This window comes from Lissotriton vulgaris, chromosome 7 (genome assembly GCF_964263255.1).
Source record: "Lissotriton vulgaris chromosome 7, aLisVul1.2, whole genome shotgun sequence".
NCBI classification, from domain to species: domain Eukaryota; kingdom Metazoa; phylum Chordata; class Amphibia; order Caudata; family Salamandridae; genus Lissotriton; species Lissotriton vulgaris.
This window is the reverse complement of record NC_141695.1, coordinates 269460183-269472308: the sequence shown is the minus strand read 5'-3', so window position 1 is coordinate 269472308 and position 12126 is coordinate 269460183.

Sequence of the window (12126 nt, the reverse complement as noted above, 5' to 3'; positions counted from 1 at the left end):
CTCCTAGACTTGTCACCTGAAGACTGGTTGAAAGATCCACTACACACCATCAGAGACGGGTTGTACTATCATGAAAACAAACTGTTCGTTCCTGCTTCCAAGTTGAGACAGAAGATCATCGAATGGTGTCATAGTAGCTCCTTGGCTGGTCATCCCGGCAGTCGGAAAACTAATGAACTATGTCACAGATGGTTTTGGTGGGACTCCATGTCCAAAGATGTGGTAGCCTATGAACACGCATGCTCTACCTGTGCTCGTCAAAAAGCATCGCATTATGCACCTACAGGGCTCTTGAAACACATAGCCATTCCTCCAAATCCCTGGCACACTGTCAGTATGGATTTTATGACTGATTTACCCCCTTGTCAAGGTTTTACCACAGTCTATGTGGTAGTCGATTTACTGTCCAAAATGGGGCATTTCATTCCTCTGAAGAAAGTGCCTTCCTTTAAAGACTTAGCATCTGTCTTCTTGAACAACATAGTAAAGTTACATGGTTTACCCACTGTCATAATCTCAGATAGAGGTCCTCAGTTTGTCTCGAAGTTCTGGAGGGGGTTGTGTTCTATTCTGGGTATCGATCACAGACTTTCCACTTCTTATCACCCCCAAACTGATGGGCAAACAGAAAGGACTAATCAAACTTTAGAACAGTTTTTTGCGTTGTTTATTGACAACTCTCCCATCCACATGGGTTCAAGCCCTACCCTTGGCAGAATTCGCCTACAATAATTCTAGCCACTCTGCTACGCATGTCTCTCCTTTTTTCTTTTTGCAGGCCCAACACCCTAGAATGATCCCTATTGAATTACAACCTGAGGAATCATCTGTTCCCTCCATAGATGAACACCATGCCCAAATCAAGCAAGTATGGGAATCAGCAAAGACAGAGCTAGGAAAAGCCAAAGAAGCCATGAAAAAACAAGCCGATAAACACCGAAGAACAGAGCCTATGTACACGATAGCAGAGAAAGTCTGGATGTCCACTAGAAATCTTAAGATGGAAGGTTCGAAAAAATTCCAACCTAGATATATAGGTCCTTTCCCTATAGAGAAAGTCAAATCCCCTGTCACCCTGAAACTACAACTAACCCCATGCATGAAAATACACTCCTTTTTCCACAGCTCCTTGATCAAAAAATATATACCCTCCATTGTCCCTGAAATCCCTCCCCCTCCTGTACAGATCGACGGAGAAGCTGAATATGAAGTGCGTAAAATTCTGGATTCCAGGAAATCTAGAGGCAAACTCCAGTACATCATAGATTGGGTAGGATACTCCCCAGAAGATAGATCCTGGGAACCTTCTGAAAACATCCATGCAGCCAGATTAATAAAACAGTTCCACAGACTCCATCCCTCCAAGCCTGGTCCTGGGAATAGGCCTTTGAGGAGGGGTACTGTTAGACACCTTGACAACCTTGACATGCGAGATTGCAGATAATGTGATCTTTAGCCCATATCCCTAAAACGAAACCTAATCACCAAGACCTTTGTGGACGCTCCCTAACATGAGTAAAGAGGCGCGGCAGAACGTAGCCGTTGCTTGGCTTACTGTTCCGGTACCACGCCCCACTCTTCACTTCCTGGTTGATTGCTTGCGTCCTCCGTGGCGTCCTACGGATCCCTCCATGTGTTCTTGGATATTTCTTTGCCTGCATGAAGCTGCCACCTTGTCCTGCAGTAACCCGCTATCCTGGTGCACTGTGAGAATGTTTCTGCCGGTCTTCGGCTTTTCTCTATATATGCGCGAGTAAGCTTGTGCGACTACCCTGCCTTTTCTCACGCATTTTGCGGGCGTTTTCTGCTCGATACACTGTCTTTGATTCCGCAGCATGGCTTTTACTTACCTTTTCATTTCTTTGTTGTTTGGATATTCCTTTCAGAGTGAGCGCTCCGCCCTTGCCTTCTTTTAGGGCCGGGTGTCTCTCCTCCTGAGAGTGTCCTGCTCCGCTGTTACAGCCCTAGACAGCCGGTCGGTGCACCTCACTCCCCTTATGGTTTTGTTTGTGTCTGGTGTGTGAGTCTTTCGTGAGTTCTACCTATCCTGACCCATTACAAGGTCTCCTGTTTCCCTTTACATGAACTCTTCGATAAAGCCCGCCTGACCTGCAGTTGGGGTAAGAATGTCTGGAATATCACGCATGTCAATGTTTCCTTAATGAATGCCATAGTAACAGAGAGCTTATTACTTGTATAACTTGTTTTGTTTCCCAGTTTGGACCACCACCTGAGACTCCTACTCTTACCTGCCAACCCCTACACCTTCGTATGAGGAGAGTGGTGCACACTCCTTGGGTAATTTCCCTCATACTTTTAGGGGACAGTAGACAGGAGTGTGTATATTTCACATTCTTGCTTCTGTGTCCTGGAGGTGGAGGGATTCTTCTTCGGTCCTGTGGAAATTGGTTATTCGACTAACAGATATAGTCAAAGTTTGGTGTCTGCAGGAATTGTAAGTAAGATAAGATATTGGGATCCACTTAAGCCACACCACCCCAAACTACCCTATGTGCCTTGTTTTCCAAAATATATTAGCTTGGAAGGTTTCCATGGGTGCTGACCAAACCCAGGCCTAAATACAGCAGCTACCCACATTTGTAAACTTGGATGGAGTAATGAAACTCCACCCTTTACAAAACAGATGACATTTTCTATCCTTATGTGGGTAAAGTTTATCCTTTTGGGCCTTCCAGGTGTGATAATTTCTTGCCTTGATGCAGGGTGATCATCCTCAATCTAAAGAAATGTGTGTGTACCGGCTGAACATCAACCACCAGAGGTAAACCATTTGGGAGCGAGGTCTCTGATTTGATAACAGCTTATTATTACATTTTTTTAAAACTTTATTCACTTTGAATTCACAAAGCTGGAACAGTTTAGAAAATACACAAAGCTGCAAGTCAGCTTTATAATTTTACACCGCTCTACTTTAAATCCCATCTGATTTATAGGACTTAAAATTGGATTGTGGAACGTTGATTGACTGTGCTTTTATTTGTGGCTTTAAAAAATACCTGTATTCTTTCACATAGAATCACACAGTGGGCAACCTGAGTATCTAACCTGAATATTGATGGCATACAATATTGAGTACATAATATCAAAACCAAAAATATTGACAGTTAAGTATAGATTTTCTATACCTTACTCAACATATATGTACCTCTGCAATATCTATATATATATATATATATATATATATATATATATATATATATATATATATATATATATATATATATATATATATATATATATATATATATATATATATATATATATATAGATATTGCAGAGGTACATATATGTTGAGTAAGGTATAGAAAATCTATGCAAAATGAACTGATAAAAGAAAAAGATTTTGTAGTTCACAAACCAGGATTTCTTCTATGTTTGTGTAACCTGTAGGCCAATACCTGTAACGTCAGCAATGTATTTAAACCAATGCCAAAAACTTACCTGTGTCATGTGATCAAGCGCTCTGTGTAGCGCGAAACGCGTCATGATGGCTGGGAGCACCAACACCAAATAAACCACCTTGCACAAAACTTGGGTCCGTGTCCGTGTTTTCAGGACGAGCTGAGCCTGCCTTGCAGCCGGATTATCCTTGGAATATATATATATATATATATATATATATATATATATATATATATATATATATATCTTAAAGGTATGCTGATTGGATTTAGGAATAGTAAATCTTTAGTTCCCTATATGCACTTACATTTTGATATGTTGTCCTCAATATTCCTATGCCACGATGATCTGTTGGTTAGTGTTTAGTAGAACAGCCAGTATTTGACAAAGAATGCCCCTACTGAGCACATCTTTAGTGGTTGTTTATAACTGAGGCTATGCCCACCTGAAAATATACTTCTGGCTACAGGCCTTTAAATTTAACATGAGTAATTAGTAATATTTTGCTCCATGCACATTAAACTAATGTTTATTTTTTATGTAGAATCAGTCAAATGCTCTGCCACTGAGCTACACCCCTGCGGTTTGGGGCACTGCTGACTACATTGTCCAGAATATGTGGCAGCAGCACTATGCACGGAAAGAAATGGATCAAATGGCACACCTATGGACTAGAGAGCCTCCAGACATGGAGCAAAATGAAAGAACCCTAACCAGAACCGATCGGCCTCAAAATATGATGGCAAACCTGTCAAACGAAACCCTCACCAATGAAGAGTTTGAAATCTTGGATAAAGGACTGTGTTCTGTACCCAAATCAAGTCTAGATACATTTAAATTGTGATTCAAACTAGCAGAGTTCTTTACAAGATCACAGTGAAGGCTTTCGTCCAGAATACACCTCAAACAGACACAAATGAAGGCCATACTGCTCTACAGAGGAAGTCCCACTTCAGCCCACCTCTAACAACAATTATCCCTTGCGCTTATTGCTTTTGAAGAGGCTGTAACAAAAGATGTAGGATAACAGGACACTTTGAAGAGAGAATACCAGAACCTTTCCAATAAGTAGATGCATACTTTGGAGGACCTGGATATGAAGACTCATCTGATTACGAAACCATCAGATAAAGGCGGCGCAATATTGATCCAATATGAAAAGGATTACCGTGAGGCATGGTTGGCCCTACTGATAGAAGAAAGGAACTATGGGGCATATTATCAACAACTAGCGATATTTATCACTAAATAAGCTTAGCGACAATTTTTTTATCGCCATGCATCGCCAGATTTTATCACAGAGATAACGTGCTATTAGAAACGTTTATCTCAAATGCGATAAAATATCCGGCGATAGCGGCTTAATGCGTGAATATCGCTGGAAATCCAGCGATACTCAGGCATTAACGCCAATAGGGTCTTAGCCTTAATATCCAACTCCCCTTGTATATACAGGTTAAGAAGTGGTCTGAGCAGGCGTTAGTTTTCAGCTTAGCGCACATTTTTTCATTGCTACGCCTGTGTTGATAATAGGCGATAGCGATGTTAGCGACTGCTTTCAGTCGCTAACAGGTTGGGTACACACACTTTGCATGTCATTAGCGATAAATATCGCTGACATGCAAAGCGGGCCCCAAACCGCTCACTATCACCTAAAAGCTGTCGCTAACTGATGTTAGCGACAGCTTGCTAATAGGACAATGAAATTATCGCCGCTTTGCAGCCGAAAACGGACACAAAAGCGGCAATACTTTCACATCACCTGTCTTGGTAATATGCCCCTATGAGATCCTTAGATCGGACATCAGGCTACGTGGTAGTTGCACCAATAACGCGCTTCATCCAAAACAAAGTAAAGAAAAAAGATGTGGAATGAAGCATCCATCCGGGAGCTCTTTATGGTGGACATGCAGAAATACTGCGTTTTTAGAATACAATGCCTGGAATTATAAGATAGCTGCCGAAGTAATGCGCTCCTACTCACTGTGAGAGGCTTTGGGGGTGTGGATATAAAAGAAGAACCAAGACGCGAGTGAGTGTCTACTTTTCTAAAGATTTCCATCTGCTCTGGTGTTGTGAAGTACCGAAAATCAGGAAAAGCCAAGGTCCTGTCCGCATTTCGTGAATTATGGAGGTGGGATGAACATTGATGGACGTTCTGGTTTGAGCAAAGAGCCACCTAGTGTCCACAATTCTTTGCTGCCCATTTAATTCTTTGTATCTGTTTGTGGAGTACTTGTGGGTGTTTATATCTGCGATTCTATTAGAGATGTGGTGTGCTGTGTTTCATTGTGCTGGGGTGAAGAAATTCTTGAACTCTCAAATTCAGAGTTGGTGTGTCTTGTGCATTTACAGACTTTATCAAGTGCACATTTTCCAGGACTGCATGGACCTTTGGAGGCAACAATCAGTTGAGGATTACACCTTCTATTATTTGTATAACACAGTTGAGCAGCAACAATATAGATTATGCTTCACTTGTGCATGAACTATTTTATGGTGCACCATTCTAGGAAGGTAATAGAGCATTTGAACATAAGTTATGTATTAATGAGAAATTGGCCACCACTCTTTATATAAAACATTCATATGGAAACAGACTGCTCCATTTCAACAAATGTAGACCTCTGTGCACTTAGAGAGAGTCAGTTCAGGCGAATAAGCAGAAATTACTCTGAGCTGGGCGATTTTAAATAGGAAGCAGTAGCCCTGACAGGGAAATTACATGACGGGGATACCTGGAGAGAGCGATCAACAGAGACAGAAAGCGTGCCTGCAATATTCTAAGAGAGTCACTACTGGATTTAAGTGCAAGAAGGGAATTGAAATCCTTCTTCTGTGTAAGCATATATATTAACTCCTCCAGTGCCCTTAAGAATATTATCATCGAACATTGGCGTATCTTGACCTCAAACCAGCTGTACTTTGAAAAAACTGTGTTTAAAGTGTTTCAAGAAATTACAGTAGTAAAAAACGATTTTTGCTGTTTGTTACTATCGGGGCATGTAACATTAAAAGTTCATGTCCTACCATTTGCTAACAGAGGCACCCTGACCTTAGGGCTAACTAGGACCTAACTTAGGGCGACCCATATGTAAAAAAGGGGAGTTTTAGGCTTGGCAATGAATTTTAAATGCCACGTTGAAGTGGCAGTAAGATCCACACCCAGGTCTTGCAATAGCAGACCTGAGGCTGGTCTGAAAGGCTGCTTGTCTTGGTGGCACAAACAGTGCTACAGACCCACTAGCATTTATATTACAGGTCCTGGTATATGGTATACCTCTTTACAAGGGACTTATATTAATCTAAATATGCCAATTGGGTACACACCAGTGTCGAACTTTTAGTGGAGAAGCACATTCAATTTAGCTCTGGTCAGCAGTGGCAAACTGCTCAGAGTCCTAAAGTCAACAAAAAGAAGGTCCGAAACCAAGGAAGAGGAAGGCAAAAAGTTTGGTGTGAACCTTCAGAGAGGGCAATTTTCCAAGAGAACCTCCTTCCAACCTAAAGCCTGGGTAGAATAATCAGTACATTGATGGACGTCCAAGTTTAGGGTGATATAACATGGACATTGGCCCACTACTGTTTAGGACGGTAGTTCATAGGAAATTGGCCACTATTGCCAGCGCACTTGCTAGTGCCTTAATGAACCTAGTTGGATCGTTCTGTCTATGCACTCTGGGGCTACTGAACTGGTCTATGAGGAACCCTTCTCATCTGTGTACCCCATCTGTGCAGCACCTAACTTTACTCTGCTCATAGATGCATCCCAGTACGCAGATGGTACCACCATGGCCAACAAAGTGATGTAGCCCATTCCACCCCTTGGGCCTGACCTCTTTCTCCAAGGAAAACTGTCCATATGGACAGCAATCAGTAGTAGCCATTCAGGACTCTCTGACCTCTGAGGTTTCTCTGAGTGGGAGACAGTACCCCCAGGCGACTTGCACCCCTTTTGCACTTTCCCTCCCACCAGTTCAGTGGTGCTATCCTGTACCTGGTACTTCAACCCAGGGTCTGTACCTCTAGGTTGAACTTGTGCTTGGAAAAACAAGACATCCAGGTGAGTAGAACTACCTTCCCAAGGGAAACACATTTTACATTTGTTGTGCAAGAGTCAGCCTGGTGCGGGACTCCAGCCCTCTGTTCCTGAGACAGTGCATGAAGCTCCCCAGGCCTGAAGCGGCCTCATCAAGATCAGTCTTGGGGTGCTCTGATCTCAGAGCTGGCAGCCCCTGACCCACTGGTCCTCACACTGTAGACTGCTTCCATCTCCAAGCCCTACCTCTGGGCCTCTGTACCCTCCATTGTGAAGTGGTACCTCAGAAAACACAAGTGGTAGGAAGCCTTTGGAAACCCACCCCCTCCCATGTACTCATGACACTGCGGAGCTCCCATCAGTGGATGGTTTCCCGGTACACACAAGGTTACCCTGCTTATGCCACCTCTGGGAACAATCCAAGTTCTGCGGCTGGGAATAGGGCACCCTGGGCCTCTGTCTACCCTCACATCTCCCCAAAGACCCGCAAAGACCCAAAGTCGATGCGAGGTGCTGGCGTCGAGCACGGTCGGTCACTGCCGGTGTCGGCGGACGTCGGCGGAGCTGTGGAGCAGGGCAGGCGCTCAAGTCCTTGACTTCACGAGCGGCTCCCGGCCTCGGTGCAGGTTGCTGCGTCATTGCGACTGCGTCGACGGCGTTGGAAATGAAGTTCTTTGGATTCTTCTCTCCCAAACAACCTCCAGAGGCCCCACAACTGGATGAAGCACTCTAGGCAGGTCGGAACTCACACAGCAGAGTTGTGGGGAAGCTGAGGGTTTACTCTTTTGTACCTGGGACTTCAAACAGGAGGCCAGCTCTCCTCAGGCCTTTGGAAATCACTTCCACTCTCTTTGGCAGAACAGCAACTGCAGGTCAGCCCACAAACACACAGCAGATCAGTCCTTCTTCTTCAGTCTTTCAGCTTTTCTCCTTGGCAGAGGTTCCTTCTTGATTCCAGGATGATCTAAAGTTCAGGGGTCTGGGTATCCCTTTTCATACCAGTATTTTCTTTGTTCTCTGAAGGCAGAGAGGCCTTTGCCTAATTCAAACCAGTTCTGGTCAGTCCTGGAGCACTCTGTTTATATGACTCCTTCTTTCCTTTGAGAGAGAGGGGCAGGGTCGTCAGCCGCTCAGCAGGGGATGGAGCCAGCATTGTGGAAGGCAGGCACTGCCCTATACAGGCCCAAATGCTATCCTCTCCCATCACTCAAGTTGCAGATAAAGCTATTCAGCCTAGTGCTGACTCACCCAGCCTCCTGGAGCCACCAAAGCCCCTATCACTCAAAAACCAGATATTCAGTTCACAAACAAGCAGAGGCACACAGAAAGGTTAGACAAAAAACATCCACTTTCTAAAAGTGCTTTTTTCAAACACAGGATTTAAAAACCATCCTTCCTAAAAGATGGGTTATTGAATTCAGAGTTCAGGGATACCAGACTTCGATTTTCCATCTTGCTCCTTTGGGAAGATGTGCAGGTAAACATTATACACAACATTTCCCATTCTAGCCTATGGGCAAGATGGCCTTACAATAGTGAAAAACTAAATTGGCAGTATTTCACTTTCAGAGAATGTCACCCACACTAGTACATACTTTACCTTTCACATACACTGCACCCTGCCCAAGGAGGTACCTTGAGCCTTCCAAACGGGTGTCCAATGTGTACAGAAAGGGAAGGGTTTGGCCTGGCCAGTGGGGACACTGGCCGGTCAGAACAGCAGTTAGCAACTGCACACAGGCACCGTGGTTGCAGGCCTGAGACACCATTTCAGGGCTACTCATGTGGGTGGCACAATCAGTGCTGCAGGCCCACTCGTAGCATTTGAATCACCAGCCCTGGCACACTCAGTGCACTTTACTTGGGACCTACTGGTAAAACAAATATGCCAATCATGGATAACCAATCACAATAACAATTTATACGGAGAACATATGCACTTTAGCACTGATCAGCAGTGGTTAAGTACCCAGAGTCCTATAGCCAACAACCAGAGGTCAGGAAAAATAAAGTAGGAAGAATCAAAAAGGTCAGGGATAACTCTGCAAAAAGGGCCATTTCCATCACAACCCCCTTCCATCCTAAAGCCAGGGTAGACCAAACGATACATGGATGGGATTCCCTGCTTGGGGCAATAGAACATGGAAGCAGCAGGGGACTATTCCTGTTCTACGCTTTCCTTAACCCAGTTAGATCCCTCTATCTATATTCTCAGTGCCCACTATGGCAAACCACGGGGGACCCTTCTCCTCACCTGGAGTCCTATAGCCAACAACCACAGGTCAGGAAAAATAAAGGAGGAAGAACCAAGAAATTTGGGGATAACCCTGCAAAAAGGGCCATTTCCAACATCAACCTATTGATGTCAAGGATCATTGTGCCCTTATGACATCTCACTGTTTTTAATCTTGCCCTAGACCACACTCAGCTGGATCTCAGATAATACCATCTTGTTTGAGGTTCAGTATGGTTTAAGATCAGGACTTGGGCTGACAGAATAATGTCTTAACCTGTATCTTCTGATTATCAAGTGCAAATTTGCCAAACACAGCTCCATTCACCTGGCTTTCATGGACCTCTCGCATGCAATTAATAGTGTGAATAGATCAAAGCTTTGGGACTTGCTGACCTCCGTGGGGTTGAGGATGGGTTGCTGCACTTCTTGCAGGTGTTGATTTCGATCTTTCTGCCCAGTGAGTTTTGGGGATAAGGGAGATTGCACTGATTCCTTCAGACTGCAACGCAGAGTCCTCCAGGGCTGTGTCTGGCTCCTATTCTCTTTTTGATACATATCAATCAATTAGAAACTGCCCTTCTGCAAGTTGGGAAGGATGTCCCAGTATTGAAGAATAGACATGTGTCTGCGCTCCTTTACCCCGAAGGCACAGTTTTGCTAGCTTTGAAATGGGCTTAAGACCCTTGTAGATGGATTTTTGGGTTTTATTGAAAACGAGTTTAGAGATCAAAGGGTGGTGTGTGCCCTCAAAAATATGAAAACTCACCCTCTTACAATTAAGGGGAAGCTCTTGGAGAGAGTTCATTTTTCCCTCTATCTGGGCATCACTTTTAAGCAAAATAATACCTGGACTATTTGTCTCTCAAGCAGGTGAGTTAGTTTTTCACAGGCTGTTGACTCTATCTATAGTTTCTCCTCTCAGATAGGAAATAAGCTCATTCACCCGCTTGTAGAGATTTACAAACACAAGTGTATCCCTATTCTTATATATTGTGCAGTGTCTGTGACTACTGTAATGTTAAAGATGTGCAGGCTGAAGAAAAGAGGGCGCTTAGAAGAATTTGGGGGGGTCTACCAAGTAGTCACCATTTTATGGTTCATGAAGAATTAGGCACGGATTACATAGAGGATTATGTTAAATTGGCGCCTTTGGTCCTTTGGTGCTCTCTTTGGAGAAATTACCAGACCAACTAAGTAGATATATTATAGAGGACTGCCTGGCATGTGCTCTTGTTCCAACAATATCCTGGTTCAAATACATCCATTTGAATCCCTTGAAACTGAGCAGATGCAATCTCTTTTGAAATTTGAAATCCCTTAGAAAGGAGGATAAAGATCGGGTCAAGAATAATTTTTTGATGACCAGGGCATGGAAAAGGGAATAGCAGTATATATTGGTCCAAAAGAGCCCTGTATTGAAGTCATACCTGGAATGAATAAGTCACCCCTGGGAAAGAATGTTAGTAACCAGGTTTCTTTGATGTATTGTTGCTGAATTATTAGTGTATTAATTATGGTTTGAGGATTTTTATGATAATTGTTTTTGGATTTCATCTTAGGTACTACCAAGCTTTGATTGTGTGTATTTCAATATAATGTATGCCTATAGTATTTTAACTGCTATTTTATATTCATAATGAATTGTATCTTTTTATATACATGTGATTTGTGGGTCTAATTTGACTGAAATAAAGTAAGCAATTCAGTAGCACAGGTTTGACACTGATTTATTGGGTGTTATTATTGTACATTACTAAGTTCTTGGATTCGATCCCTTATCTACTTAAGTCAGCTTTTTGGTGCTTCAGATTAATATTCAGGCAGTCAGGCAGCACATGACCATAGCTGAAAATCTGATACACCATGACAGTTCCAAGCTATGTGAATGCTTAAAACAATTGGTTATATGTACACAATGAACATGTCACATCCCTAATGAAGCTGATGTTTTTGAGAAAGTCTGGTGGGATTTTGTCTTTTATAGCACTTTATGGAAGTTGTGGGAAATGGATCTCTCTGCAGGGTCTCCCCCACACTTGTTTGCCTTCCTCCTCCTAATTTTTGAGGAATTTGTTTTTGTTGGCCTTAGGACTCTGTGCACTTTCCCCCTGCTAACCAGTGCTAACATCTGCCTGTAACTTCGTGGAAGGCAGGACTACAGTTTCTACAATGCACTTTAACATCTGGATTTGGGCGATCCGTCAGAGGGCTCGATGGCCATCAATTCTTCCGATCTGGAATATTGTTTTACCTGCAGTTTGTAGGGACTAGTTCCACTAGTCCAGGGGAGTCTGAGGGTGCTTCAGGATCTCACAGGGATCCCTCTGTCTGAGATTTAGCCTAGGATGAGTATCGACCAGGCAGTACCAGGAGTGTTACTACAGGTGCAAAGCATCCCTCTTTTGGTTAGGGCAAGTCCTGTTGTCAC